The sequence below is a fragment of the Asterias rubens genome, chromosome 8 (assembly GCF_902459465.1).
Source record: "Asterias rubens chromosome 8, eAstRub1.3, whole genome shotgun sequence".
NCBI classification, from domain to species: domain Eukaryota; kingdom Metazoa; phylum Echinodermata; class Asteroidea; order Forcipulatida; family Asteriidae; genus Asterias; species Asterias rubens.
In genome coordinates this window covers 3024302-3050460 of record NC_047069.1, presented here as the reverse complement: position 1 = coordinate 3050460, position 26159 = coordinate 3024302, and the positions used below count along the sequence as shown (strand labels likewise).

Here is a 26159-nt window from a genome sequence, read left to right as displayed (position 1 = left end):
TTCCTGACTGTGGCTGCTTTTATGCACCGTAGCACCTTGTAATCCTTTATAAGGTGCTACATAAATCATGGTTTTCTATATAGAAAAGTTTGAAGTTAACTTTAGTTTCAATGTATAATCAAGATTGTGTTATAAAGCTATTGTGTTATAAAGCTATTAGAAGTAGTTGTATTGCTGATACTTCCAATTATCTGGATTTGCTTTTATGTTAAAGGGAAGGTACACGTTTGGTTATTGTCAAAGACCAGTCTTCTCACTTGGTGTATCCCAACATAGGCATAAAATAACAAGCCTCTGAAAATTTGGGCTCAGTCGGCCATCGAAGTTGCGAGAAAATAATGAAATAAAAAACACCCTTGTTAGACAAATTTGTGTGCTTTCAGACAGGAATAAAAGACTTTTATTATTTAAGTGAGTAAGTACCTCTTTCTCAAAAACTACGTTACTTCAGAGGGAGTCGTTTTCCACAATGTTTTATACTATCAACTGCTCTCCAATGCACGTTACCAAGTCAGTTTTTAAGTTAATATTTGTTTTGAGTAATTACCAAACGTGTATCTTCCCTTTAAGAGACAGGTATGTTTTATGATCAAAAATGATTTGAAAGGCAGTGGACACTATTGGTAATTGTCAAAGACTAGCCTTTGCAGTTGGTGTATCTCAACATATGCAGAAAATAACAAACCTGTTAAAATTTGAGCTCAATCGGTCATAGAAGTTGTGAGATAATAATGAAAAAAGAAAACACCCTAGTCACGCGAAGTTGTGTGCGTTTAGATGGTTGATTTTGAGACCTCAAGTTCTAAACTTGAGGTCTCAAAATCAAATTCGTGGAAAATTCGTCTTTCTCGAAAAACTATGGCACTTCAGAGGGAGCCATTTCTCACTTTGTTTTATATCATCAATCTGTCCCCATTACTTGTCACCAAGAAAGGTTTTATGCTAATAATTATTTTGAGTAATTACCAATAGTGTCCACTGCCTTTAAGACTTACTGTATGAGTTTGCTTTTTGACCCATATTGGGAGTACATTTTACTTGATAATCAAGACTGGTTAACGCTGTTGATAGTGCATACATAAAGTAGTTTAGTTTGAGTTTGTTTGAGTAAGTTTGATCTGTATATTAAGACATTGCAGTGGATTATTGCTCATGACAAGTTGCTTGGATTAATGCTACTCTATCTCTAAAGCAAAGTATATTCAACTTTTGACATTGTCAATAAATCTGGAGATGATTCTTACTCTATTATTGTTTCTGTCAAGTGAAGATTTATTCCATTTTCTTTCTCCCTCATACACTTTGACTGTCTCGTACAAACTGCTCTGAGCTGAGAGATATTTCCTGAACTTAATTTTTTTTAGGAGTAATTGAAGTTACTTAAAGCCATTATACACTTTCGGTAAACAGTATTGTCCAAGTCCCACACTTCGTGTTTCACAACTTATATATAAAACAACAAACCTGTGAAAATTTAGGTTCAACCGGTCATCGGAGTTGGGAGAAATAACGGGAAAACCCACTCTTGTTTTCGCGCGTTTCGCGTTATCAGCGATGGTGTTCGCTGTGTCATGACATGTGTTTAAAATAAATCCGTAATTCTCGCTAACGAGAATTGATATTGTTTTAATGTTTTCTAAAAAAGTAAAGCATTTCATGGAATAATATTTCAAGAGAAGTCTTTCACCGTTACCTTCTGTAAACCCTGTAAATTATTTGTAAATCTGTGAACTTTTTTTTTTTCTGTATTGAAAGGGTCCAATGGCTTTAATGGATCTTGAAGAAGCTCAAATCTTTTCTGAAATAAAACAAATCAAGTTTTCAAATCAGAATAGTTACCTACTTATATTTGTTGTCTTGTTGAAAAGTACAAACACCATTGGAAGTTATGACTTTAGAAATTTTCTACACGGAGAAAGTAATGGCAGATTTGGAAAGTTTATGCAATTTTCTTTCTAGTGGTGCCAATTTAACCAATTTGACCCAGTGTTAACCGAATATCAGCGATGGTGTGCGCATTTTGATCGAAACCGAGTGTGCCGTAGTGCAAAAACTATTTATCAGATCGAACTAAAATTTGAAATTTGAACCAATTCAAATGTAGCCAATCAGCGATGTTTTAAGCTCATCCCTTCCTAGGGTTAGTGATGAAAAGTATCAATACAGCACTGCCCATGATAGCCTGGCTGGGATAATTAATAATTTTATTTAAGTTTGACCCTCTCATTGATGTGTGATAAGCGCTGTATACTCACTGCTTTCAGAGTCCTGTGGAGAGAAAAATGAACCTCAGACAGAAGATGGTTCTCATGAACGAGATTCTGAACATGGTGTGAGGATCATCAATGGTTGGAATTCTACTGGATTTCACTTTCTCATCATCTACCCTCTTTCTCATCTTTGTTCTTTACAGAGGGAGAACTCAAGTCTAGTTCAGTGTCTTGAGGATGAGGAGTGTGGGAGTCTAAAGCTGAAGCAGATGATGTCACTGCTGGAGCATGACCTAAACCAAAGTAATCAGGTTTGAGATGAGAGGAACCATGTGGTGTGTCTTATAGTCATAAATGCTGAGAGTGTTGCTTACTAATATTCTTTAAGCATAGATCTTAATAGCTAGATCTTAACTGCTAGGCCAATCAGCTCACCCTGTGACAAGAAGCAAGTTTAAATCATATTAAAATACTGAGGCAGTTGAGATGGTAGTCCAACTTCCTCATTCTAGAGTAGATCTTAACAGCTAGGCCAATGAGCTCACCCAGTGACAAGGAGCAAGTTTGAATCATATCGAAATACCGAGGCAGTTGAGATGGTAGTCCTCCTTCCTCATTCTAGAGTAGATCTTAACAGCTAGGCCAATGAGCTCACCCAGTGACAAGGAGCAAGTTTGAATCATATCGAAATACCGAGGCAGTTGAGATGGTAGTCCAACTTCCTCATTCTAGAGTAGATCTTAACTGCTAGGCCAATGAGCTCACCCAGTGACAAGAAGCAAGTTTGAATCATATTGAAATACTGAGGCAGTTGAGACGGTAGTCCACCTTCCTCATACTAGAGTAGATCTTAACTGCTAAGCCAATGAGCTCACCCAGTGACAAGAAGCAAGTTTGAATCATATCGAAATACTGAGGCAGTTGAGATGGTAGTCCAACTTCCTCATTCTAGAGTAGATCTTAACTGCTAGGCCAATGAGCTCACCCAGTGACAAGGAGCAAGTTTGAATCATATTGAAATACTGAGGCAGTTGAGATGGTAGTCCTCCTTCCTCATTCTAGAGTAGATCTTAACTGCTAAGCCAATGAGCTCGCCCAGTGACAAGAAGCAAGTTTGAATCATATTGAAATACTGAGGCAGTTGAGATGGTAGTCCTCCTTCCTCATTCTAGAGTAGATCTTAACTGCTAAGCCAATGAGCTCACCCAGTGACAAGAAGCAAGTTTGAATCATATTGAAATACTGAGGCAGTTGAGATGGTAGTCCTCCTTCCTCATTCTAGAGTAGATCTTAACTGCTAGGCCAATGAGCTCACCCAGTGACAAGGAGCAAGTTTGAATCATATCGAAATACTGAGGCAGTTGAGATGGTAGTCCACCTTCCTCATTCTAGAGTAGATCTTAACTGCTAGGCCAATGAGCTCACCCAGTGACAAGAAGCAAGTTTGAATCATATTGAAATACTGAGGCAGTTGAGATGGTAGTCCTCCTTCCTCATACTAGAGTAGATCTTAACTGCTAGGCCAATGAGCTCACCTAGTAACAAGGAGCAAGTTTGAATCATATTGAAATACTGAAGCAGTTGAGATGGTAGTCCACCTTCCTCATTCTAGAGTAGATCTTAACTGCTAGGCCAATGAGCTCACCCAGTGACAAGGAGCAAGTTTGAATCATATCGAAATACTGAGGCAGTTGAGATGGTAGTCCAACTTCCTCATTCTAGAGTAGATCTTAACTGCTAAGCCAATGAGCTCACCCTGTGACAAGAAGCAAGTTTGAATCGTATTGGTTAACTGTGGATAATGATAATTCTTTATGTAACAAAAGGTGGCATTTGGTCTTAACTGTGTGGTGCACACACTCATTGGATGTCGCTTTGTTCTAATTTAAGAAAAATCATATTCTTCAACATTGTAAAAATGACTGTGTTGACATTTGAAAGTCCGTGTAGCTGCAATGCTATACATTATGTGGACCTCTTTTTTTCTTCGCTGTTCACGCTTGTATCACAATCTGTCCCTGTTTTTGATTCTTGTTGTCAAACTATATTGAACCAACTTATCATTCTAGTCTACTAGTCTAACCTCATTCCCAAACTTCTTGACCCCCAACAGTTAATGTCAATGCATCATACCATCAGCGAGAAGAAGGATGTGATTTACCGGACTGATGATGAAGTATATAACAATTTGGTGGTGTGGAGACAAAGCTGCATCGCACAATTGATGAGTTAAATACATCCGAAATTATTGCTCATTTTGTGGAAAACAAAGTTCATTTCTGTAGAAAAGAATACACAATAACTATGGATTTATTGCATCCTTGAGACAAGGTCATATAATACGGTACGATCTTGTGACAGTTGCAATGTCATACTGAGATAGTAAAGGTTTGCAATAACACCATGTAATGATAATCTTTAAATAAGTTGGGGTGGTTCTGAAAAGAACCTGTGGTTTCAACTCAAAGTTTGGACCAGTTTGTTAAATTAGATATTATCATTACATGGTGTTACTGCAAACCATTCACTATATTGTGTTTCCACTATGCAAAGTTTCAAATCCTACTTAATGTCATACTTGTTTTATTATCACAACAAGAATTAATACACAAAACTTTTAAATTAAAACTATCGTCTTTTCTATTAAGGTACAAAGTTGAATCTTTAGAATTTTAAATTTTTAAATTTTGAGCTAGCTTTTAGTCCATGGAGGTGTCATGGCCGAAGGGTTAAGAGCACCGAATTCAAACTCTGTTGTTTCTGATCAACAGAGTGTGGGTTCGAGTCCCTGTCGTAACACTAGTGTCCTCAAGCAAGTCATTAAACCATTGCTTCGTCCTTCAGATGGGAGGTCATGCCATTGGTTTAGTGTGTTGTTTAACATCACGTAAAAGAACTCAGTGCACTTGTCAAAAAGAGACAGGGTTCACCCTGGTGTTCAGGGCTGTGGCTGCTGTATGCCGTGTAGCACCTTGTAAACCCTTATAATGTGCTACATAATTGGGTCTCAGAATTCATAACTTCAAAACCTATCTTTCTCTTAAAACGTATATAACAAGCGCCTTGTTGGTAGATACGTGCGCTATAGACTTTAATATTAATATTAACATAAATGCTTCTCTATCTTCACAGGTTGACAGAGAAACTGATAGTATCAAGAATGAGATAAATCACCACACTAAGTATGGTCGTCAGGGAACCAAGCAGGCTGTGGACTGTGATGCCAGGGGGTACTCATTGGTTGCAACTCCGGCCAGACGTCCAACGAGATGGCTGAGATTATTGCTGCAGTTTAAGTGAGAGGAGAGCACCAGGGTTTGAGTCTCTAACTGGAATGTGGTTGAAGCTGTTCATGCATCAACCAATAACTGAGTTTGTGCTGCTGGAATTAGATTTGAAATCTCAACAATCTCAACTGAGGTCAATGATGCAGACACCTCTGATATTACAGTAGCAGTGAAGGCGTACCATGGACCCCCAAAGTACTCCTCAGCCATTGCTCAGAAAACTACTGTAGCTGAGAAGGCCACTGCAGCAACAGGATCCTAACTATCTCAACCAAAGTTGATGATGCAGTCACCTCTGATATTACAGTAGCAGTGAAGCAGTGAGTATTTAATAATGAGTATTGAGTGTCGAGTATTAAGTTTTGAGTGTTGATCCCATGTACAAGTGTCACATGCAGCTACTGTCTGCAGCACTCACCCTAGCTTTTGGGAATCAAATTGCACATACAAGTTATGGTAAGACTGTAAAGGCCTCATTGCCTAAAGTGCACAGTGTATTGTGTAACAAACAGGAACATTGACTACAAAAAAGGCACAATCGGGGGAATTGGGTCAAAGAGAAAATTTGTAGATTGTTCAAATTCAAACACCCATCGATCCACAGTTGACTTTATAAAGGACAAAATGATATTATAAAAGCAGTGATTGGTCATTAGAATAAAGTTTATTGACAAATAGATGTAAATTTAAGACAGCTGATGATCAAGTTTGTTTTGCATTGATAGCATCAGGCCTGCTACTTCAGGGAGACAACAAAGGCGATTGCCTCCATGCCCCTGGTCATTGTCTTGGTGCCCTTGAAATGCTCCAGTACAAATTTCCTTGTAGGGTGCCCTCTACCAAGGAGAAAATGCCTTAGTGCCCTTGCCCTTTCCAAAACAAAGCATACAGGTCTGTAGTACAATGCTGTAATATTTGTAGATATGCTTAACTAACAAATTTGCTGATCTTATGTGATGTTCCATTCCCAAACCAGGGCATTGTGCACCCCTTTATAGCCCATCTAAAATTTAACCCGAGTCTTGGTGTTGACTGATTAAGGCCTATATTTTGAGAATTCTTAACACACTATAACATAATGTTTGTTTAAATTCACCCATATACATGTACACCGATGTGTGTTGGCATTGTATATGCTTTCCTGAGTTCTGTGAAAAAATCACAGGCATATTACTTGGGTGGGATTAGAACCCAGAACCTTTTAAATTCTTAAGCAGTGTCTTACAAGTGTCTTGCCTGTGATTTTTTTTCACCAAGCTCGCGTAAGCACTGAGTATACAGTGCTAACACACATCGGTTTTTTGGGGGTTAAAATATTCTATATTAAAAAAAAACAATTTGAATTATTATAAGTTTTAAAACATCAATTACACCAATAACCAATGATGTGCCATCCCTTTTCGATGTTTCTTGAAAACTAGAAGACTTGATGTATGTTAATACATGTATGTATGTATGGAAAGGCAGGTTTAAATTAAGAAGGAACAGTTGGAGGATCTAAAGTAATTAAGTGTTGATTTGTTTACACACTAGTTAACCATTGTTTGTGTAGCTCTTGTTCTAAAAAGGGCCATTTCTGACCCTCTGTGGTTTCTGACTTAAGCTCTGACTTATTTTTAACCTAAAAGAGATGGATCTTGATCCCATTGCATAAAGCCTGTAAGCATACAAAGTTGCTTAGCACAAAAAAAGCTTGCTTAATAAAAACTGGTTACAAGCCAAAATTCCTAAATTGTTGTTGCTGTAACTGTTTTCCAAATCGTGTTTTGCTTAGCAGCTTTATACAGTTCGAAACTGTAAGTTGAAAGGATTTTAGTCAGGGCTGTGGTTTAGGAATGCTTACCAATAAGTTCCATATTAGACAACAAAGTACACAACACTGGTGTTAATCACTGGTGTTAAATGTTACCATCAGGGCCAAACTTCATAAAGCTGTTAAAGACACTGGACACTATTGGTAATTGTCAAAGACCAGTTTTCTCACTTGGTGTATCTCAACATATGCATAAAATAACAAACCTGTGAAAATTTGAGCTTAATCAGTCGTCGAAGTTGCAAGATAATAATGACAGAAAAAAACACCCTTGTCACACGAAGTTGTGTGCTTTCATATGCTTGATTTCGAGACCTCAAACTAAACTTGAGGTCTCAAAATCAACTTCGTGGAACATTACTTCTTTCTCAAAAACTATGTTACTTCAGAGGGAGCCGTTTCTCACAATGTTTTATACTATCAACCTCTCCCCATTACTTGTTACCAAGTGAGGTTTTATGCTGAAAATTATTTTTAGTAATTACCAATAGTGTCCACCGCCTTTAATCAGAAAAAACTGCTTAACAAATTGTTTTGCTAAGCATAAATTGAGTGGGGCAACAGTCTGTTTAAACCTATTCCCTAACGTAATTTTGGCTGGTGACCTTTTTTTGCTAAGCAATACTTTTCTGTGCCTAGCTAATTTTGTTGTGCATTGCTCACTTTTGAATTAATTATACTGTAGTTTTAATGTCGCTGTTACTAGTAACTACCACTATCTTTGGGGTAAAGGTTAAATCAATAAGCAATTCATTATGACACAACCATTTTATTTGTCTTTAGTTCAAACCAGAGTAACCAATAACAAGACAAACCAGACTTAATGAAATCAGCATAAGAACTGTCATTGTCACTGTGGGCGTCGGGGACCCGACTGTTGCAGCAAAGTCAATAATGTCAAGATGTCTGTATAAACATTCTCAGGTTGGTCACAATTTAAACAAAGTTCATTCATTCAACAGTTTTCTTTTATTTAACCCTGTTGGGTTTCTTTACCAGCTTGTTTGAAGTAGCGATAACTTATTGCTGTGCCGAAATGATTGAGCTACAAATAAATAAGAATGACACAAAGTTGTTTTTGTTTTCCCCTCGTGGTTATTTTCTGTTGACCAGTAGTGGCAAGCCAAGCCGTTTTTGTTGTTCCGCTTTTGTTGTTCCGCTTTTGTTGATCTTTATTGTTGAAATTGTTTTATGTAAAATTTCATTATACTTAGTTCTTTTTTACTACTCTATTGTTCGGCTATTGAGATTGTTGGCGTTTTTTGACTGGTTCTGGATTTTGACGTTTCATTCTCGCTTTTGTTTCGGTCAACGGGGAAAAAATGCAAGAGAAAAACAAATCGTTTAGCATGCACAGAGGAAGCAAAAAGTTTCAGTTGAATTTAAAAAAAACACATTCAATATTTCGATTGTTCCAAGAACACTCAATATAATTCATCACTACAACTTGACTATAGATTTTACTGTACTTTATTTGATGACTTGAATACACAACTAAGTCAGCCTTTTTGTGTGTTTTTATTCAAACAAGGACTAAGTAAAATCTGAAAAAAAAATCACTTATATACTAGCACGATTTGATGTATACACTGTATGCTATTGAAATGAAACTTGCTAATCATCAACTTGGGAAATGGGTTTCGAAATTCGTCAAAATAAAGTATTACCATAGATTCCTACATAGCTTGGCCCCTTCATTGTCATTTAGACCCTTTCCCATCACACATGCGTAGGGAACCAGACCCAGTGTTCTATGGCCACATTGTAAACACAACGTGCCTGCATCCTGTCTGTTAATTTTCGTACAGAATGCATGACTTTCCGAGCTGAAGAAGTGTTCAACTTGGAGGAGGGGAAATGTGAACATAAAACCAGATGTTTATATCTCAGTGTGAGGCAAGGAAGGTCAAGTGGGAGAGAGCAATTGGAGTACATCAGGTACGTGAATCAAATTCAATTTGTAGACATGTGCGCGCGCTCGGTTAACAGCAACAATTAAGGGCGCCCTCTGTTTTTCTTTTGTATGTCCTTTCCGTAACCAAGGCTTGGGTTCCAACTTTAGCTCCTCCTATCTAATTGGAAACCTGTACCGAATGTGTACGTTTTCAAACTTACCGAAAGAAAGCCGAGCTTTTCAAAATGACCCTAGAGTGTTTATCTATAAGTGTGTATCTTGGTAGCGTTAAAAACAACAAGTACATAACGTCAGATGCTGGTCTTGTTTAGAGTAAAGCAGTTTTGTCCTAAGGTTAGTTTCCTCGTTAAGCATGCTAAGGAACAGGAGGTAACTTTTTAGCTTAGTGGTGATCACTGACGTAACCAAACATTTCCAATCGGAAGGGGGGTGCAAGTAGGGGCAAAGACATAACTCACGGGGTGGGGCTAAGTATTGAACCATTCATTTTGAGGTGTTTTATGATCTCTTTGGGGTGGGTAGGGCTAGGGTTCTGGTACCGCCCTCACCCCCATTGCGCCACGGGTGCTGGTGGTTAACATTTTGTATTAATGCTTGGAACTTGCCTCGAAAGACATGATATTAGAAAATCAAATCCTAAAGCAAACATGGACAGCGATTTTTTTGCACATAAGTGCGTGGACAGACATTTTATTTGCTGTCAATAAAACAATATTTAAATTGCAAGAAATAAAACATTGGACAAACTAAAAATACCGGGAAAAAAATTACTTCAAAAATAAATACTCCAGTTCAGTAAGTTACTCAACCTTAAAATCTTTTAAAAACTCTTGTCCATTTTGAAGTGTTTTTTCTTTTCCAGTGTGGCTGTTTTGGGTTGTAAATAGGTCGTTTCGTTTCAAGTAAAAAAAAAATAATGTAATTTAAAATGAAAATCTGATCTTTTGTGTCGAAGCCGGCATTCGAACTCAGACATGACGTCTGAGAATGACATTTACTGCGTCTTAACTCACTGAGCTAGTGCGGTAGTGCGTCTTTTAGAGAATAATTTAAGTCTGTTATGGTCTGTTGTTCACGTCCCAGTGATCAAACGACCGTCCCACAATGCATGTGGATTTATTTTGCCTTATAAGAATTAAAATCGGGTCTGGCAAGCACCAACGTGCTAGGGCGATTCGTTAGGCGCTGGTACTGTCTCTGAACTCCGAATCGGTATGAGCCACCGGTCCCGAGTTCGATCCCGGCCCCTCGCAATAATACGAAACAAGGCATTAATTACTGGGAAAGACACCAGTATGGTTTGGGAGCCGCTTTGTTTACCCTGAGCGAGGGGGGCAAGGACTGCTAGGGTTGAGAGATAGGGAAGGATATACTGTGAAGTCGGTTGTCATACCAGAAGGGTGCTATATGGAAGCCGGTAAGGGGCCTCTGTTAGTGGTGTATGTGTTGCGCGGACCATACATTGCAATGGGGGAATAACCCGAATCGCGGCTCCTGAATACCTGACAAATCGCAGAGTAACTTTTTGTTTTTTATTTTGATAATGTTTTTTTATTATTCCAAGTTGTATGTTTTATTTAATCAGAAACATCGACGGCAAAGAGAGGCACTCTCCCAAACATAAAAATAATTGACGGGGAAGATATTAAAACAAATGAAATAATAATAATTTATATCTTGTCGCGACAATTTATTTGTAATATTTTTTTGATATGTTTGGTGTAAAAAAAAATCAATTAGGCGCTTACCACCTCAAGTAATATCCAACAAATAGATATACAGTGGTAACACACATCGATGTGGTAAAAATCAAAATTATTATCTTTATCCCCGATGCAAATTTAACATCTATTAAATTGTATGCAATACCCGCTGCTAAAACATAGGATTCGAACTGCCTCAATTTACCAGGCAGTCTCGGTGGTCTAGTTGGTAAGACACTGCTCTAGGATAGCAAAGGTCGTGGGTTCGAATCCAACCCGAGTCCTGAGATTTTTTTTTCTTCACAAAAGTTGGGTAAGTACTGAGTATACAGTGCTAAAATATTATTTACCCCCGATGCAAATTTAACATCTGTTATATATAATAGAATTGTACAAATGTGTTTTTGCTTTTGAGTTATCCTCGAAACTCTGGTGCTAGTAATGTCCACCCAGGAAGAATAAGCCCTTTAGGAATACGCAATCCGAGAAGCGTTTAAAATCAAACTCATGGGGAGAATAAGTAATAATATCTTTTTCCATAACTGCAGTACTTCGTACTTTCTCAAAAAGATATACTATCAAAGCTGCTTTACTTCTCTTTATACCACGTACGTTTTCATGCTCATATTTTATGAGCATAATACTTACATCCCGTTTTCCGCCCAGGTAGTAGTTAAAAATCAGAACAGTTATTTTCCGAACTTAGAAGTCTCCTGAAAAATCCAATAAATCTACTCTGCGTTAGTAAAATAATAGCAAGGCAGTTCTGTAAAGAACAAACTCCATCTGGCATGTAGATACACACATGATGTTACAGCAAACCACACTGATACCTCATCATCATGCAATGCCTCAAATCACATATTTTATTTGTTCATAATAATATTTCCAACAAATTTACTCATCAATGAATATTTATTTTAGCATTTCCGTAACAAGCACAAACTACTTGACTATGACCAGCAAAATCCAAACAACGTTACCCCCCCCCCCCCACACCCCCTTTGGCCGCGATTCTTCGATTGCAAGTTTCAACAGGCTAAAACGCTGTCCCAAACAAATGTTTTAAAAACCTTCTCATCGGCTTGTGCTCATTTTTAGCACTTTAATTACAGGGGGAATCGGGAATCTAGCATCCTAGACTGAAGCCGGCAAAAACTTAAACCAAGTGGTTGACAACAGTACAACATGTAAGGACTGAATCTGTCTATGTCCCCGCTAGATACCCCGTATAGCGAAGTAAAAATGAGACCGTTAAGTTGGCATAGCGCCCTCACTTTGCTCTGTGATCCTTGATTTATTTATTGTTCTTTTCAGTCGTAGGGAGTCATAGAGCTGTAGGAGTCCTACAATGACCAAATGTGATGTTGCTTTGAAATCATATCTTATTTAATTAAGTACAGGTATATTGTGCGCTGTTGACAGTAAAAACCAGCTTCACACACATTATTTTCAGTAAATTTAACCAAGTTTACCTTTGACAAGATGTACCATGCTTACCATGAGCTAAGCACACGCGGTTACATTGAGTTGCAACGACGGACTGAGCACAAAACAAACCATTGACTTAGTCGTGTTATAAACAAAATTAGAACTATAATTTTGCAAAGGAAGAATATTCCGGAGTTTGTGACATGAGACCGTAGCGGTCGCTGACGATGCCAGTAATGGGTAAACACAGTTCCACCAACCAGGTCCACGAGAATTTCACTTGATGTCATGTGTTTGTGCACGGAAAGTGTGCTTTTACATTGCCCTTATTGTAATGACTTTGCTGCCAATGTTTTCAATAAAAATTTCCAGAAAAAGCTGAAAATCGCTTTAGTTACACCCTGACCTTATTTTATTAGAAGGGGAAGCTGTCAGACAACTTCGCGATCTCCCTTATCACAACCCGACTTCACGCCGTACACAACGCAACAAACACGGCGCTTGAGCTCGCTCAAACCTCAGTAATTTACGTTAAGTCAAGCCATACTCTCAAAAGAAAACCTGTTTTTAAGTAGAATACTGAAAATATCAAACAGCAAACTTGATTTAAATCATTGTCACATAAAAAATTATAAAATTATGACTATGACCACCAAAATCCAAACAATGTTACCCCTCCCCCTTTTTTCGGTTGCAAGTTTCAACAGGCTAAAACGCTGTCCCAAACAAATGTTTTTAAAACCTTCTCATCGGCTTATGCTCATTTTTAGCACTTTAATTACAGGGGGAATTGGGAATCTAGCACCCTAGACTGTAGCCGGCAAAATCTTAAACCAAGTGGATGACAATATTACAACATGTAAGGACTGAATCTGTCTATGTCCCCTGTATAGCGAAGTAAAAATGAGACCGTTAAGTTGGCATAGCGCCCTCACTTTGCTCTGTTTTCCTCGATTTACTTATTGTTCTTTGCAGTCGTAGGGAGTCATAGAGTTGTAGGAGTCCTACAATGATCAATGTGATGTTGAATTCTGGAATTCTATTTTATTTAGTTATTCACAGTTTAGCACACGCGGTTACATTGAGTTGCAAGGACGGACCGAGGACAAAACTAACTATTGACTTAGTCGTGTTATACACTAAAATTAGAACTATAATTTTGGAAAAGAAGAATATTCCGGAGTTTGTGACATCTGACCTTACCGGTCGCTGACGATGCCAGTTATGGGTAAACACAGTTTGACCAATGTTCACTCGATGTCTTGTGTTTGTGCACGAAAAGTAAAGTGTTATATTCCTCATTGTAATGGTTTTGCTGGCAATATTTTCAATAAAAATTCCCAGAAAAAGCTGAAATCCCTTTATTTACACCCTCAAATTGTTTTATTAGAAGGGGAAGCTGTCAGACAACTTCGCGATCTCCCTTATCACAACCCGACTTCACGCCGTACACAACGCAACAAACACGGCGTTTGAGCTCGCTCAAACCTCAGTAATTTACGTTAAGTCTAGCCATACTCTCAAAAGAAACCTCTTTTAAAGTAGAATACTGGAAATATCAAACATCAAAAACAAAACAAAAACTACTTGACTATGACCACCAAAATCCAAACAACGTTACCCTTCTCCCTTCTTTTTGGTCGCATCCTAGACTGTAGCCGGCAAAACTTAAACCAAGTGGATGACAATATTACAACATGTAAGGACTGAATCTGTCTATGTCCCCTGTATAGCGAAGTAAAAATGAGACCGTTAAGTTGGCATAGCGCCCTCACTTTGCTCTGTGATCCTCGATTTATTTATTGTTCTTTTAAGTCGTAGGGAGTCATAGAGTTGTGGGAGTCCTACAATGACCAATGTGATGTTGAATTGAAATTCTCGAATTCTATATTATTTAATTGTTGTGCACTGTTGCCAGTCCAAACAAGCTTCCCTCAAATAATTGTCAGTAAATTAAACCAAGTATACCCTGGAGGAGATGCTAGTTGCAACGACGGGCCGAGCATTAAACAAACCATTGACTTAGTAGCGTTATACACAAATTTAGAACTAGAATTCGAGAGTGGAAGAATATACATAGTAGCTAATTAATGTGCAACAATATAAGAAAGCAGTTGCAGTGTCCTACGTGCTCGCTGGCCCGATCCCCATTTATGAGTATTATCATGCTAATAACTATTTCTTTTTCAACATGACCTGCCAAGTCCAAGACTATGAGCACCAAAAACTACACAACTGTTGGCCTTTATCACGAAATGATTATAGAATTTTCTTAGTAAGGAAAAAAATAAGTTCCTGACAATGTCCTCCAAAGTTTGAATAAAGTAACCCAGTTGAGCCGCTTAAGTTTGTTGTATAGCGCTATTTTTTTTTTATAGATTAAAACACTGTCCCAAACAATTCATTTTGTCAACAAAACCTTCTCATCAGCGTATAATATTAATTTTAAGCATTTTAGAAGAGTTGGGGAAACAGGCATGCTAGACTGTAGCCGGCAAACCCTAAACAAGGCGTTGACATACATTAACATATATTATACTTGAATGTACGTCCCTGCATAACTCCACAGTAAGCGGAATCATGAAATCAGACCATGTATTTAATTACCATCGCTAAGCTTACTCCACAAATTAAAAACTCTTGCTTACAATCTTAAATGTATCAGTTCATTCTTGTAATTGTTTAATTTCAAGAAGTCCGGATTGAGATACGTATCATCTTGAAGCGGCTAAGTTTCCCACCAGACATACCGACCTTCCAGGCCCCTTACTCCCGGTCAAGGAAATACTGTCGCTTTTTGAGATTCTCAGGGCAGAAAATCGAATAATTCGATGTCTCGACTAGATAGTCGTACTTTTTTGTGACCGTTAAACTGACATAGCGCCCTCACCGGGCTAGGTCATTGTTCTTGTCGGTGCTTTTTGTTCAAGAAGTTGGTGGAGTCCCATGGGGTCCAACTTGATTTGAAGTTTAAATTAAATCTCATTCCAAGAGAAATCCTTTGCTTGACCTCCATTGTATTTTCCTCTCAGCCTCGATATGAAGGTTCGCATAACGAGTGCAAAGATTGTTGTTTATCAGAAGTGAATGAAGAAGTGGGAAATGTTTTGTAATGTGAAATGGAATATATGCCAACTGTATGCGTGTGTGTTCCTCTGAAGGATTTAACTTGTATTTGACAAACTTATTGTTCACGCCTTAGAAGAAAACAAAATCAAATTAAAGTAAACAATATTGTGCTCATCAGCAAAGTAATACTGGGCGACCCTTCGTATCCTTATTCGTTTTACCAAGATGTAAACTCATGTGGTAGGCCTACCATTTTAATATTCTTTTGAAGTGTTATGTTCCCTACAGAGAAAACCTTTATTGGTTTTCCCTTTTACGACGTTGCAGTACAACAAGTAATTATTAAAACTAAATCACTCATTTACAGAGTATCATGTAACTGCATTTTCAAGCTAATAATTGCAAGTTTACCGCTGGTAGTACTTTAAAAACATACCAATCGAATAGTTAGAAACTAGTGCCACCATTTTTTCTCTACTATGAAACCCAATGTAACCAAACCGAGGCTGGAAGGGAAATTAGTCTGGTCCCTTAGTTTTAACTTCACAATACGTATATTTTATTGTAAACGCAGATAGGAACACGGGACGGCAAAGAATGATGGAAGGTGTTTCGATTACGGCTCAGTAGAAGATTGACATGTTGGCTGTTGTAGCGGTAAGTCAAACAAGATTTGTTTTAATATTATACAGTACGAAAGCTCTAAGTAAGCTTTCTGGTCAATTGAATGGTTTGGAAAACAACTGCATGACTTGTTTTTTGTCCTCAGTGGCAATCACCTTTTCCATGTGCGTTTAGGGACTGTGAATATGGACAGTAGCGGCTATGTATAGACCCTAGAACCAAACGATGAATCTTACATTCATTGTTGTAGGCAAAGGAAATTATGTAACACTACAAAGGTTGGTTGCAGTTGTCATTGTTCTGATGTAGTAGTCAATCTGTACAAGTCTGAAATCGTACAGCAACCTATGGTTAGCTTGGTATGCAATAGGTTCATAGTGAATAGCGTCCAGTGTAAAAGTATTGTGTTTTAACTATTGTCAGTTTGCCAAGTGCTTCTGCCAGCTCGTCATTGCTTCCCGTAGCTATGTCAACCATGTACAGAAAAGGCACTTTGGCTGGTCCTTTCTTATTGGACTGGCTGAGATGTTTTGACCCTTAACCTCGACAGAAAACATTCCATCTATAAATATCACATATGACCTTTGTTTACACCGAAAAGGGAAATAAATCATTTTCAAAATTTTTAAAAGGAGTATAAAAAATTGCCTAATAATATTATTCCTATAGAGAAGCGTGCCTTTTTTCGAAAGCAGATTGCTGCGAGGGACCGTGTCCACATAGGGACCGTAACAAACTTTGTTGGATATGGTTACAGCTGGCTATAACTTGGCATTGTACTGGTCTGGTCTGTTATGTAATAAGATAGAAAGGATGGTTTCAGTTGGCATGGGTATGCAGTACTCAATCTATAGAATTCCGAAATCCTACAGCAACATGTAACCCAATGGGTTTGCTTAGGATCTGATATGCCTTGGTTCATTGTGAACGCATTCTAGTGACGAAGTATTGTTTTAAAACAATGTGGTGGTTGCCAAATCATTTTACCTAGTCTTGCCATCCCCAAGAAATGTAGAACACTGCCAGTAGTACGAAAAGGCAGGCTTGGATAGAATAACGCAAAAAAAGGAAGAAACTAGTGTCCATTGATAAAATCTTTGAAAATTAATTGCATACAAAAATATTGAACTGTACAGTTAAGCTTGCCCTTTAATTTTAAATTTTATGAAAAAAAAAACACAAATGTTCCCCTTTTGTTCTTCTCAAAAGATTGAACTACGTTTTAGTAAAACTTGTTGTCACGTTTTTTTAATCTCCAAAAAGCATGCGTAATTAAAATTTCATTGAAAGATTTAATTTATACATCTGAAACAGTTTTTGAAAGTTCAAACTATTTAGGTTTTGAATACTTTGTTGGCATGTTTTTTTTTCTATCATGTAATTATTTTATCCAAACCTATATTGGAGGTATATTTCCTGGCCCGTTTGTGTTCAGTGTTTGACACTTTTATGGAACTTAGCATTGTACTGGTCTGGTCTGTTATATAAGGATGGTTTCAATTGGCACGGCTATGCAGTACTCAATCTATAGAATTCCGAAATCGTACAGCAACATGTAACCCCAATCTATACAATTGCAAGGGACCGTGCTCACTTATGGACCGTGCTCACTTACGGACCGTAACAAACATTTTGGATATGGTTAAAGTTGTCTGAACTTAGCATTGTACTGGTCTGGTCTGTTATATAATGCTAACAAAGGATCGTTTGAGTTGGCATGGCTATGCAGTACTCAATCTATAGAATTCCGAAATCGTACAGCAACATGTAAACCCAATCTAGACAATTGCAAGGGACCGTGCTCACTTATGGACCGTAACAAACATTTTGGATATGGTTAAAGGTTGATGACACTTCGCATTGCACTGGTCTGTCGTGAATCATTTGAATCGCACAAATCCCTTACATCTACAACAGTGAGACTTCTACAATGGATGGTTCTAAAGTTGTCATTGATATGCAGCCTGTATTTAATTCTGAAAACTCCAACATGTAAACCTATGGGTTGACCAATGACATGGTATATGGCTTGCCCTTAAGAAAGATAATACGACCCATAAAATCGACTACATTTTGTTTTATACTTTGTTGGCTCGTTTCTTTTTCTTCTTTTCGTTGAATAAATAAATTGTATGCTTTACTCAAGTGCTTACTTCTGAACACCTTATCCAACTTGTGGTTGTAAGGGAGATAACCGGACATTAAACTATTCATGTGACGTCACGCTATTGCTGTGAGGGACCGTGTTCACGTAGGGACCGTAAGCAACAACTTTAAAGATTGCTGAAACTTATTCACTACATGTATACATATCTTTTCCTGGTTCTCTCATCAAATGGTTAGGCCTACACCTACTAGTCTATGCGGTGAGCCATTATATAATCACAATACATGGCTTCGGTTGTCATGGTTAAGCAAAACTTAATCACCATTGTTTCAAAACCGCACGTCCTATACTTTAACAAGTAAACCTTTGTGTTAGATGGTCTGGCCTCTATGCTTTGGTTCATTGTTAATAACAATGGTGTGCTTGCCAGTTGTAGAAAGATACCACAAAGTGTCCCTGTCAACCAGTCGATACTGCCCATCTATGTTAACCATTGCCAGTGGAGCCTTCATAAATGGCACTTTGGCTGGTCTTTTCTTAATGTACTTGCCAAGATGTTTTGACCCTTAACCTCGACAGAACACATTCCATCTATAAATATCACCTATGACCTTTGTTTACACAGACAAGGGAAATAAATCATTTTCAAAAATGTTGAAAAAGCGATAAAAATAATTGCACAATAATATTATTTATATAGAGAAGCGTGTTTTTTCTAAAACAAATAAAACATAAAAAGAAGGGAACCAATGTCTAATAATAAAATTTGTAAACTAATGGCATAGTAAACTTGTACACGTTAGCGTGCCCTCTTTTAATATTCCCAAAAATGTTGTCATGTTTTTTTTTCAATCGTGAGTATAGTATCCAAATCTATTTATTGCATAATAATAAACATTGAATTGTACACTTAAAAGCTTGAACTACGTGTTAAAATATTTTGTTGAATAATAAATACATGTACCCAAACCTATATGAAAGGGATATTTTGGTTCAGTATTTGACACTTTGCTGCGAGGGACCGTGTTCACACATACATAGGGACTGTAACAAACGTTTTTGGATATGATTAAAGGTTGCCTGAACTAAGCATTGTACTGGTCTGGTCTGTTACATAATGCTAACAAAGGATCGTTTTAGTTGGCATGGTGATGCATTACTCAATCTATAGAATTCCGAAATCGTACAGCAACATGGCACCCCAATCTATACATTTGCAAGGGACCGTGCTCACTTATGGACCGTAACAAACATTTTGGATATGGTTAAAGGTTGCTGACACTTAGGATTGCACTAATCTGTCGTGAATCATTTGAATCGCACAAATCCCTTACATCTACAACAATGAGACTTATATAATATTACAATGCTGCGAGGGACCGTGTTCACATATAGGGACCGTACCAAACTTTGTTGGATATGATTAAAGGTTTTTAAACAATGGCGTGGTTGCCAGTTCCTTGTAGCTAGTCTTTGCTTCCTAAAGATAATGTACTTCACTGCCAGTAGTACGAAAATACACTTTGGCAGGCTCAGATCCAACAACAGAAAAAAAGAAGAAACCAGTGTCCATTGATAAAATCTATGAAAACTAATTGCACAATAAATATTTACTTAAGCTTGATCAATGGAAGGCGGGGGGGGGGGGGGCATTTCAACCCTCAAAACACTCTAGTTTGAAAAAGGGATTCTTCTGTGTGAATGCGTTTATGTGAAACCATATAGCTAGCAGGAACACGTACAGAGATTCAGTCTTGATGGATCTGACATTACCATCCGACAAGCAGACCATTGTCTAGCGAAGAATGCTACGATTCAGAATTCTATAGATTGAATAACGCATATCCATGCCAACTGAAACCCCATTGTAGTATTATGTAATGCTCATAGCATCGAACTGTGCATGTAAAGATGTCTCGGGTAAATGCTTATAAGTTTCAGAAACCTTTAATCCCATGATTCCACAAAAAGTTTGGTATTGTCCCTATGTGATGGACAGGATCCCCAACTGCAAAATACGAAGTGTAACGCACTGTACAAATCTAAGTAGGATTTGAAACTTTGCGTGGTGGAAGTAAGATATAGAAAAGTTTGCGGTAACACCATGTAATAACAATCTCTAAATGAGTTGGGGGTGGTTCTGAAACTTTTCTATATTGTACAAATCTATGTCAAGCCCTGAAATTCGTTCCAATGCAAAGATAATTTATAGCTTTGAAAAACGACTTGAATTTGTATCCGTTTTATATAATATTTTAAACATGTTACGCTTTTCTGTGGGAATTTTAAGCAAATATATTTAAAGCCCTTTTTTCAAATAATTGTGTTTATTGTTTTCTTCCCCTTTTCTCTATAAACGAAAGTCGGTTATATTTATCCCGTTTGCAGACCCCCACCGACAAAACAAATTCAACATAAATTTCAACTTTGATTTGTTTTCAGTTAAACGGAACATTATTGTCCGACAAATAAACTTCAAATTTCCTTTTAAACTTTTGGGGGTCAGCCGTTTTCAATACTTTATTTTGCTAATTACCCCCAGAATTTTTTTTGAAAACTTTCAAGTCTAAACTAAAATGTATCCAGTCTCCTCAAACGTTGAAGCACAGAACTTCTTCAGGTTTGGATAGATTGTTGTAAATATGACCCCAAAACGTTACTACTAAAAAAAACCTCTTGTTTGTTTTAGTTTGGTGCGCCCCTGGATGGAAGATCCAGGCAAACTCATTATACCTCCCTCTAGTGGCGCAGCAAGGCCATGGGCATGGGAACAGTCTACTGTCAGATGTGGTACCCAGCCCCTCTTGTCTAGCTTGTTAACATTACACTACTACCCTAATGGTCATGTACAACTAATAATGTATGTACATGTAAATCTACATCTACATGTACATGTACATGTGCGCAAAGTGAAAATCACTGAACAAATGACTCCAAAACGAACCTCTGTTTTTGTGAGTTTTGGCGCTGAGTTGAGAGACAGACATTCAACACAGTAACAGGTAAATTGTCACTTTAAATGGTAATGTACATGTACTTTAATTGGTTCGTAATTCTCTGTTCCTTGCCTCTCTTTGTCACGTTTTAGTTTTTATTAGTTAGCTGTTTAGTTGGACTACCGGCCCAAGTCCGTTGCATAACGCGTCAGTGGCAGTGTATGGGTCAGGGTATCTAGCCCCGGTCCAGTACTTACTGCATACAATACAATACATGGAGATGTAGTGGCCTGGTATTGGTAGGCTAGTCGGACGTCAATGCCATCGCACTGACATTCTAAGAATAAATATTCTCTACAATGTAAACACACAATTTTGTCCGCAATTTGTTTATGTTTGTACCTGTTTGAGAAGGTTAACATTTTGTATACTACAGGCATGCATCTTTTTTTATGTATGGACCGATTGATGTAAGTCTTAAATTCAGACCCTGATATTTTCATAAGTGAAAGCTATTTTGTTTATTTATGTAATTAACTGGAGGTACCTGGCATATGATATCTTACACAATTTTGACAGCCCATGCCTTTCAACTAAATTGAGGTCAAACATTTTGAGTATGGAACGTCAGCATCAACACTGGTCAGCATTGTTGATGGACCTCAACAACCACTTAGAAAATACAGGCTAGGTGTATGTGCAGGTAGTGGGGATGTTTAAAAATAATTAAACAGCAAAAAAAAAATCAAAATCCCACAATTACAAACAAAAATGCTAACTTCCCTTCTGTAATTTTTTTCCTTAAAAAATGTCAACAATAAGAGACATGTTAATGAAAAAAATTGTTAACAATTAATAAGTTCAAGAAAAATCTGATGAAAGGTTCAAATAGGGATTGTTTTATAACAACAACAGCTGCAATACCTAGTCAACAATAAGAGTAATCAGTGTTTCAATTTTCCAGCGAAGTAATATTTGTCCTTATACGTCAATGTTTTTGCACGGTGTCCCTGAATTTTCCAATCGACATGCAAGTTAAACGTTTGACATGAGTCGTACCCCCTCTGTTGTCCTCTGGCAGTAAGGCCCGCTTCAATTTGTTAATGGAAGAGTGTTGTGATTACAGGAATGATAGCGCCCTCTAGCTGTGACAAGGTTTTTTCATATTGGTGATCATGAGACGGTAATTATTTTAGTGCTTATGTAAAAGCTTAATTTCATGACATTGTTTTACTCATTTCTCAAAAACTACAGCACCTCAGCAAGTAATATTTCCAGGAAAGCTTTCTACATCATTATTTTAAAACTGTGTAAGTTTAATGTAAATCTGTCAACATTGTGTTTTGTGTGCTATAAAAAGTACATAGAACCTTTAAATAAAACAAATGTTTTTCGAGCGATAAAATAAGACAAAACTTAACACCTTTTTTGCTCATTGGTTTGTGTGACCTTCACAGCAAGTAGCAGAATCTTTCATATTATGACCTATTTTTGTCAACGTTGTTGTTTTCATAGGTGAGCTTGGTTGTCAGTTTGATGTACATTTTCTGCATCTGGAATGGGTGAGACTCAACATACTGTGGACTGGTGTTGGGCGCTTCAATACCAAGATGTGAATGTGGAACCTTGATGAGGATCCAGCCTGTGACTCACACAATCATACCATCATATTAACCAGCAACATCTCCTGTGTACCTCAGGTGAGTTTAAAATATTTCATTATTTATTTCTTAAACATGTTTAAAGACACTGGACACTATTGGTAATTGTCAAAGACTAGCCTTCACAGTTGGTGTATCTCAACATATGCACAAAAAAGTAAACCTGTGACAATTTGAGCTCAATCGGTCGTTCAAGTTGCGAGATATAAATGAAAGAAAAAACACCTTTGTCACACGAAATTGTGTGCTTTCATATGCTTGAGTTTGGGACTTAAAATTCTAAATCTGAGGTCTCAAAATCAAATTTGTGGAAAATTAGTTCTTTCTCTAAAACTACATTACTTCAGAGGGAGCCGTTTCTCACAATGTTTTATACTATCAACCTCTCCCCTTTACTCATTACCAACAAACGTTTCATGCTAATGATTATTTTGAGTAAACACCAATAGTGTCCACTGCCTTTAAGGGTGTGGGGCTGTTTGTTTTAGGGACAGTTACAGGAATAGAGGAAAACCAATGAGAGATTGGTCAAAGGTTTACAAATGACAGTGGATGAGAAGATCAAACAAACAACTAACAAACAAACAAGGAAACAAACAAACAAGCAAACAAGGTATGCACATTATAACTAGGGACCTTTAACAAACGAGACTGTTAGGGTGACTCCCTAGTTTTGATGAAAGGTCCTACTTGGAAAGTGTGTAGGATAATCAGTTAGAGCTGCAGCCAAAGAGATAAAAAGGGGGACAATAAGGCCCCCATTGAAAGTGAATATTCTTCTGGGTGTTACATTAGAAAGTTCTGTGATGTAAATGAGTGAATTCCATTTTTTGTACCATTTGTGTAATAACTGGGTGTTATTTCAAGATAAAGGAATCACAAGCCCATTGTGACCCATTGAAACCAACAGAGTGTGCGTAGTTACAGTAACCAGGCTCTTGTACTTTGTGCTTAGATAGCCAGATACTAGCATTGTTCATGGCACTGTCGTCTGTATCTAATGGATAGCTAAACATTTACTCATATATGGCAAAGAACACACAGACTGAAATACATGTACATACATGTAGTGCATGTATGTACATGTAGACCAGGGTTTTCCCGATTACCTTTAAAAGGGAGTGGATGGACACTATTGGTAATTACTCAAAATAGTTATTAGCATCAAACCTTACTTGGTAACGAGTAAAGAGGAGAGGTTGATAGTATAAAACATTGTGAGAAACAACTTCCTCTGAAGTAACGTAGTTTTCGAGAAAGAAGTAATTTTCCATTAATTTGATTTTTAGACCTCAGATTTAGAATTTGAGGTCTCGAAATCAAGCCTCTGAAAGCACACAATTCTGTGTGACAAGGGTGTCCCACCTCCAATTGGCCTATGATTGCACCACAAAGCATCATTTAAAAGTGCAAAAATTTTCCCGGGCCCTTCAGCGGGGCACCGTGGCCCTTCAGCGGGGCCCTGTATGTACATGTATCCACCGCTGTAAAGGCTTTACGCCTGAATGCTCTTTCGTTGACAGATTTGCCCCACCCTGCCTACAAAAAGGGGGGGGGGGGTGTGAAGTGTGGGGGACACTATCCTTACCCCTTACCCCCCATGTTTTTCATTTCAGGTGGGAATTGAACCCACAACCTTTGCATTGATAATTCAATTTTCCCGGGCCCTTCAACGGCCCCCACCGCTGTAAAGGCTTTATGCCTGAATGCTCTTTCATTGACAGATTTGTGTCCCCCCTCCCCCGCCTACAAAAGGAGGGGGGTTGTGAAGGGTTGGGGGTAAGCTTGGGCGATATCACAATATTATCGAATATCGCGATATTAATTTGGAAACGATTTCGATATCGGATGGATTTGGTTTTAATCGAAATATCGATATATCGCGATAATCGCGATAATCGCGATATATCGCGATATCGATTAAATATCGTGATGTATTTGTTAGCTGAGACATCTTGCACCCCATAGGTTTGGAGTAAAACCAGAAGAATAGGTCATTAGAACACCTCTCTTATGCTATGACTGTCTCTTCTACAACTTTCACTTGGAGTTTGAAGACTGATGATGTCAAATTTAATTAATCGCGATTATATCGAATATCGCAATATATTGTCGGCGATATATCATGAATAAAATAAATCGATATCGCCCAAGCTTAGTGGGGGGCACTATCAAATGTTTCCTTCCCCCAATGTTTTTCAGTTCAGGTGGGAATTGAACCCACAACCTTTGCATTGATAATTCAGATGGCATACCACTAGACCATTGAGCTAGCCTGAAGCCCGATGGCTAGAGGCAGTTCGAATCCTACATACATGTGTTAGCAGTGAGTGCCACAATTGCATCTGGGATAAAGATAATGAATTTTATTTACCTCACACCGCTGTGTATTAATTTCTCAGTACAATGCCTCACCCATAGCAACAAAAGGGTGCAGGTCCTGTCCTAACTAATGTAAGAAGAGCCCAGCAGCCGATTTTATGAAACGCTCGAGTTAGGACGAGTTATTCGTCCTAAATTATGATGGATCAATGTATCCTAACATCTATGGTTACGAATCTTAACTTTTCTGAAAGCCTAAGTCTAATCATACATGTAAGTGAGGAAGAGTTTGATGAAATAGAAGGCAGTGAAATAGAAGGCATATACACTTAAAGCTAAGAGAAGGGGTTGGCCTAGGTGTTTCTAGCAGTGGCTGCTGAGTTCACCACATAATCTTATATTCCCTTTTTAGTGCTGCATAAAAACATGGGCGTCAATCAGAGGTGTGGGGTGGACAGTGGTAGGGGACATATTATCAGATGTCCCGCCCATGTTTTTTACCACCTTTATCATGAAACTCGAGGGCATCGTTCCACTATGACAAGTGTCCCCCGTCAAGTTGGGCTATGATTGTACCACAGAGCATCTTAAGTGCAAAATGTTCCCAAATGAAGCCCACGCTGTAAAGGCTTCACGCCCGAATGCTCCAGCGCTGGCAGATTTCCCCCCCCCCCCCCCAACCGGCCTAAAGAGAGGAGGGTGTGCAGAGCGGGGGACACTATGTATATCAAATGCCCCCCCCCTTACATCTTTTTGACCATCTTTATCTTGAAGCCCAAGTATTGCACTGTGTCAGACCAAACCCTGTGCCCTGGGCATCAATCCTGGGGGCGACGGGGGACACATCCCTCACTTTTTAAAGGGTGGGGTGACACTATATCAAATGCCCACCCCCCAGTTTTTGATCAGCTTTAACATGATTTCCAAGTATTGCACTGTGTAAGACCAACCCTGTGTCCTGCCCTGGGCATCAATCCTGGGGGCGACGGGGACACGTTCCATTTTTTTAAAGGGTGTGGGAAACTATATCAAACGCCCCCCCCCCCCCCCCCCCAGTTTTTGACCAGCTTTGTCATTAAGC

General features: G+C 38.2%; 1 long non-coding RNA gene and 1 other non-coding gene across 2 annotated transcripts; both read left to right on the top strand.

Moving 5' to 3' along the window:
- The first annotated feature begins 2421 nt into the window (after positions 1-2421).
- On the top strand, positions 2422-8276 carry LOC117293210. The gene is made up of 3 exons (XR_004519381.1): positions 2422-2513; positions 5343-5817; positions 8104-8276. It is a non-coding gene; the product is annotated as an uncharacterized LOC117293210 (long non-coding RNA).
- A 2863-nt stretch (positions 8277-11139) lies between these two features.
- On the top strand, positions 11140-11212 carry Trnap-agg. Its single transcript has one exon. It is a non-coding gene; the product is annotated as a tRNA-Pro (tRNA).
- Positions 11213-26159: the final 14947 nt, after the last annotated feature.